A 6,370-nucleotide genomic window follows, 5' to 3' on the forward strand; every position below is an offset into this window, starting at 1 on the left:
TCATGTTCTATAGGACAGTGGTGTATGATGAGCAGCTAAGTTCAATTGGTTTGTATTGTTAGGTCATACTTGTTTATCTCCACGGTTCCCTTCCAGTCCTGGATAGTCTACTGTTTTATTACTTTGTGGTGTAAGAAAACTTTCTGTGGATAGACTTGAACTGGGATTGCTTCAGTCTCCTGTTCTGTCAATGGGACACAGTTGGACAATCTACACAGTAATATTGTTGACTGTGTGGTAATTGGGTCATAGAATGAATGCTTCTGTGAATGCATTTGCCGACATGCCTAGAAGTGTTTTCTTAGTCTACTGCAAGAACATTTACCCTTACTTCTATTGTTCTTCAAAACATAACATCTATGGGATATCATCCAACAGCTTGTGTCTCATCACTCATACACTCCATTCCCATTAAACATTCTTATGTGAAATTCCAGAGAAAAGTAGGACAAGAATCTGAATCTAGTAGCTGTGTATCCTACTTCAGGATGGAAATCACATTTTGCCATTTCAGTCTTATTAATAGCTTCCCATTCAAGCTAAAAAAAAAAAGCTGGACGTGGACTGAAACTCCACAGTGAGTTCTAGAATGTTAATTCAGGTTTTTTCTTTTCATTTATTTCCTTCATTTTTATTTTGACAGAAAATAGAACAAGTGCAATTTGGCATGAAGAGTGGTAAATTTCATAGAAGTTTTGCTGTCTACCTGAATTAGAGATTTTGTGCCATTTAACTGATTTGTTACTGTTTCCTTCTAAGTTCATTGCTTCATTCCCTTGTTCCAGGAAGCAGGAAGTAGGAGCTATGCTTTTTTTTTTTTTTGGTACCTGATGTATCGCTTTTGAACAATGTATGAAATACTGAGCAGTGTGTTAGTCAAAACTGTCCTGAGCTGATAGTTAAACCATTTTGTGAGGCTAGTGTTTCTGTATTATTTTCTTGTAACAGCTTGATAACAGTTTATTGTTACCTAAGTCATCCTCTGAAACCTGGACTCTAAACTATTTGTTTATCTTGTGATCTCCAGAACCCAGACAGGCAGAATCACAGAGGCAGAGGCACAGAAGGTTAGAGGGAGCCTTTGGTCATCTTCTCATCCAACCCCACTGCTCCATAGGGTCAGCTGGAGGAGGTTGCACAGGGTGGTGTTCACTCAGTTTTTGAGCATCTCCACAGAAGGTCATTCCACAACCTCGATATACAGTTTGTTCCAGTGTTGACTGGCCTCACAAGAAAAAAACGTTTTCTTTTATTCTGATAGAATTTTTTATGTTTCAAACTGTGCCCATTGTCTCTTGGTCTGACAGTAGGCACTAGGGGCTCCATCTTCTTTATGCCTTCTCATTGGCTGTTTATACCTTGTTCAGCCTGCAAAGGAGATGGTTCCAGAAGGATCTTATCAAACTCAGCTCTTTCAACTCATATGAGAGATGCTCCAGTTGCTCAGTACAACTTTGTGGCCCTTTGCTGGACTTGCACCAGTACATCCATATTTTCCAGGGGGCCCAGTAGTGGCCACATCACTGACTTCACCAGTGCTGTGCAGAGAGAAAGGATCACTTCCCTTGACCTACTGACAGTGTTACCCCTAATCTTAGAATCATTTAGGTTTGAAAAGACCTGTAAGATCATTCAGTACAACCATCTTCTCCAAGTCTGTGTCTATACTATGTCCCTAGTGCCTCATCCACACATCTCTTAAATATCTTCAGGGATGAGGACTACACCATTTCCCTGGGCTGCTTTTTCCAATGCCTAAGCACCCTATCTGTGGAGAAATTCTCTTTGATAACCAATCTAAACTTCCCCACACACAACTTGAGGCCATTGCCTTGCATCCTGTCACTTGTCAACTGAGAAAAGAGAGCACCAACCTACTTGGAGCAGCCTTCTTTCAAGTAGTTTTAGAGAGTGATAAGATCTCCCCTCCAACCTCCTCTTCCAAACTAAACAGCCCCAGTTCCCTCAGTCATTCCTTATAACTCTTGTTTTTTAGTCCCTTCACCAGCTTTGTTACTCTTCTCTGCACAGGGTCAAGCAGCTCAATATCCATCTTTGTAGTGAGGGCCCCAAACTGAGCACAGTATTTGAGGTATAGTCTCACTAGTGCTGAGTACAGAAAGGCAATTACTTGCCTAGTCCTGTTGGCCTCACTATTTCTGGTGAAGGCTAGGAGCTGTTGGCCTTTTTAGTCACCTGAGCACACTGCTACCTTATGTTCAGATGGGTGTTGACCAGCAGCTCCAGATCTTTTTTTACTAGGCAGCTTTCTGCCTCTGTTTGGGATTGTTATGACCAGTGTAGCACACAGCATTTAGCCTTCTTGAATACCATACAATTGGACATAGCTCATTGATCTAACCTATCTAGGTCGCTCAGCAAAGTATTCTTATCACTGAGCAGATCAGCAGTCCTGCCAAACTTAGTGTCATCTGTAAACACAGCCCTCAGTACTGTAGGACACCTTTGTGGTGAGGGTACATAGATGACTCAAGCTCAACTAGTCAAACAAAACAGCATTAAGCTATTTCTGAAAAAGGGATAACATATGCTTTAGTCTTTGTTTCACCATAAATAAACTTTTTTTCCGTCCTTTACTTCTTGTTTTTACTATTATGTTCCTGTTCATGCTACAGTCTCTTACTACATTAGTTTTTATCTTATTTCAAAGAGTGTTTATGTGGATATGAAAGTGCAAATAATATTCCATTCCATTCAGAAGATCATAATTTTATTCTAGGGCTTCATGCTTTCACAAATACTTGTTTTGAAACTGAAGATAGATGGAGGTAATTCTTTTGAGTGACTGTTTCACCTTTCCTGTGTCATTTACCCTGTAATACAATTTGAATATCTTTATTAAGAAACAAAAGTTTGTCTCCCTTGTAAAAAACTGGTTGGACAGCTGGGCTCAGAGAGTTATACTGAATAGAGTTAAATCCAGTGGGCAACTGGTCACTAGTGGTGTTCTTCAGGGTTCAATATTGGTGCCACTCCTGTTTAGTATCTTTATTGATGATTTGTTCAAGGGGATTGAGCGCACCCTCAGTAAGGCTGCAGATGACACCGTATTGGGAGGATGTGTTGATCTGCGTGTAGGAAGTGTTCTACAGAGGGATCTGGATAGGCTATATTGATAAGCTGATGCCAGTTATATGAGCTTTAACAAGATCAAGTGCGAAGTTCTGCACTTTGATTACAGTAACCCCATGCATCACTACAGGTTTGGGGCACGGTTACTGGAAAACTGCAGGGAAGTAAATTATCTGGGGGGGTTAGTTGAAAGCCAGCTGAGCATGAGCTAGCATTGTGCCCAGATGGCCAAGAAGGCCAGTGGTGTCCCACCTTCTATGAGAATTAGCATAGCCACTGGGACTAGGGAAGACTAGGGGACTGGGACATCCTCTTGTACTTTGCACTGGTAAGGCTGCACCTTGAGTACAGTGTACAGTTGTGCCCCACACTACAAGAAGGAGCTGGAGTGCGTCCAAAGAAAGGCAATGAAGTGCATGAAGGGTCTGGAATGAGGAATGGCTGAGGGAGCTGTGATTGTTCTGGAGAAGAGGAGGTTCAGTGGAAACCTTATTGCTCTCTACTACCTGAAAGGAGGTTGTAGTTGGGAGTTGATATTTTCTGCCAGGTAACTAGGACTAGAGGAAATCACAGAATCACAGAATTGCAGGGGCTTGAAGGGATCTCTAGAGATCATTTAGTTGAACCCCCCTGCAAAACAGGTCCCCTACAGCAGGCTGCACAGGTAGGCAGGTCTTGAATGTCTCCTGAGAAGGAGAATCCACAACCTCCCTGGGCAGCCTGTTCCAGTGCTCTGTCACCCTTACTGTGAAGAAGTTCCTTTGTATATTGGTGTGCAGCTTCCTTTGTTCCAGTTTATGGTCATTTCCCCTTGTCCTGTCTCTACAGACTGCTGAGAAGAGGCTGGCCATGTCTTTTTGACTCCCACAGTTAAGATACTTACACACAATAATCAGATCCCCTCTGTGTCTTCTTTTCTCAAGGCTGAACACACCCAATTTGCTCAGCCTTTCCTCATAGGAGAAATACTGCAGGCCCTTTATCATCTTTGTGGCCCTCTGCTGGACTCTCTCTAGGAGATCCTTGTCTTTTTTGTACTAGGGAGCCCAGAACTGGATGCAGTACTCAGGTGATGTCCTCAAGTTGCACCAGGGGAGGTTTGCGTTGGATATTAGGAAGAAAACAATTTCAGAAAGAGTGGACGGATGTTGATTGGAACAGACTGTCCGGTGAAGTGGTGGGATCACCATCCCTTGGAGGTGCTCAGGAAACATATAGTTGCGGCACTGAAGGGCACGGTTTAGGGGGCATGGTGTTGATGGGTTGACTATTGGACCTGAGGTCTTTTCCAACCTTAATGATTCTGTGATTCCGCTATACTGATAAATACTCTTTTTTTTTTTCTTTTTTTTTTTCATTAATTTAGCGGCAGTTAATCAATACTAGACTGCATCATTGTTTACCTCGTTATATCTGACATGTGGATAGTCACTTCCAAAAAGATGAATTTCTGAAAGAATTCCTTTTGGCCAAGTCTAATGTATTCCTACTCAACTGTTTTAACTGGAACAGCTTGTTACTTTTCACCTGTATTTCACTTAGTGTTAGGTTGTTTTGCATTTAGTGGTATTATAGAATTGTAGAATGTCTTGGGTTTGAAGAGACTTTAAAATGATGTATTTCCAACCCCCTTGCATGGTGGGGTTTGTGGGATTCTCCTGAAAAGGTATGCTGAAGGGAAAGACATAATGAGGTGAAGACCAGTCAAAGGTTTGATAGCAGTTTTTTGCATAATCATCTTGTTTGCCGTCTTGGTGCATAGCCTATGGCAGTTGTGTTGCTGAGAGAACCGATAAACCCGACTGCCCCTCTTGATCATGATCTGAACTGATGTCAAGAGCCTGACCCAGCAACTTCTGGCTGAATGTAGTGCCACACTGTTGTCATGTTGTTTCACGTCAAGCCGGTGCTGCACCAAGCCAAAACCGTATGACCGCACTCACAGATGTGGTTCCATAGCTCTGGGAGTAAAAGAAGTGTAACCAACTCTTGCAGGACCCAGGGGAGGCCTTGCTCTTTCATGAAGCGGTCTACACATAGCTTATGAGACTAACCTCACACTGCAGAAGCAGCATGCACTGTAGCAATTAAGTAACAGTATCAGCGGAGACCAGATGCCAGCAGAGTAGGGACCACTATTGAGTGGGATCTCCTCTCATTTGAACTGAGACCTTCACACTACATGCACCAATGTCTGAACTGACCATCAAACATCAGGTCATACTACTCTCCCTAGCAATATTTAGAAATCTACCTTCTTGCCAGGGGATATTGGTTATGGCCCTCTCTCAAAGAGTTCAGTCAATTGCCTTGACAGACTCTTTTACCTGGCAATTCATGGAGTGTGGCATATACTTTCAGAGTTTCCATGAGTTATCTAATGGTTTTTTGGGGAGCTAGGAGTGCACAGCACATTCAGCATGCGCCCTTGCCCTTTAGCAAGTTGTATGCTTTGCTAAGACCATTTGTTTGTTAGTATATGTTTGGAATTGTTACCTGTTGAGCATTTGCTAACTGAGATTGTAATTGCTTAAGGACATTGTATTAAATAAATGTATAGTTAACCACCTGACTTGTGTTCAGTGAAGTGTGTTAACTGAATTCTGTGCAACCCCGCTGTTTGTAAGGCAGGCAACAGTGCGCAATAGAAAATCTGCACGACACTGCTGAATATGGTGGATGACAGGGTTGCAAACAACTTTTGCCTGTATTATGTAAGTATGGACAACATGGTGTTGCAAAGATAGATTTAGATTAAATTCACACTATTCTCTTTGCATTAGCTAACAAAATTCATTATCAATCTGTTCATAATTTGTAGCAAAAGCTTTTTGATAGCACAGGTATCTCAGTTTATTATTATTATTTTTAATTTTTTTCTTCTGCATGATATTCCTATTTCTCTGAGTTGGGGAATCTGTTTAGCTATGAAAATGACAAAGCATATGCATGTATTTCAGCTTTGAGTTTTCTGTTTTGTTTTGTTTTTGCATTTCATTTTTTGTTTTGATATAGTTCTGGAATATTTAACTTGAAAGTACCCAGTATTTCCTCAACAGAGTTCAAATTTTTTAACTTAGTGGCAAGAAGGAATAGAAGTTAACTTCATGGCTTGTGTTTTGTGGAAACCTCACTCTACCTCTCTCCTTGTGTCTTTTTTCAGTTTTCCTTTTTGGGGTTACATTCAGCACCATCTGCCAGCTTGTGACTTCTCATCACTGGTCATTTCTGCACCTAGACCAGACAGTGAATTTCCTTTTTAAATTGAAATTTTGGC

This window comes from Tetrao urogallus (genome assembly GCF_951394365.1).
Source record: "Tetrao urogallus genome assembly, chromosome: 1".
NCBI classification, from domain to species: domain Eukaryota; kingdom Metazoa; phylum Chordata; class Aves; order Galliformes; family Phasianidae; genus Tetrao; species Tetrao urogallus.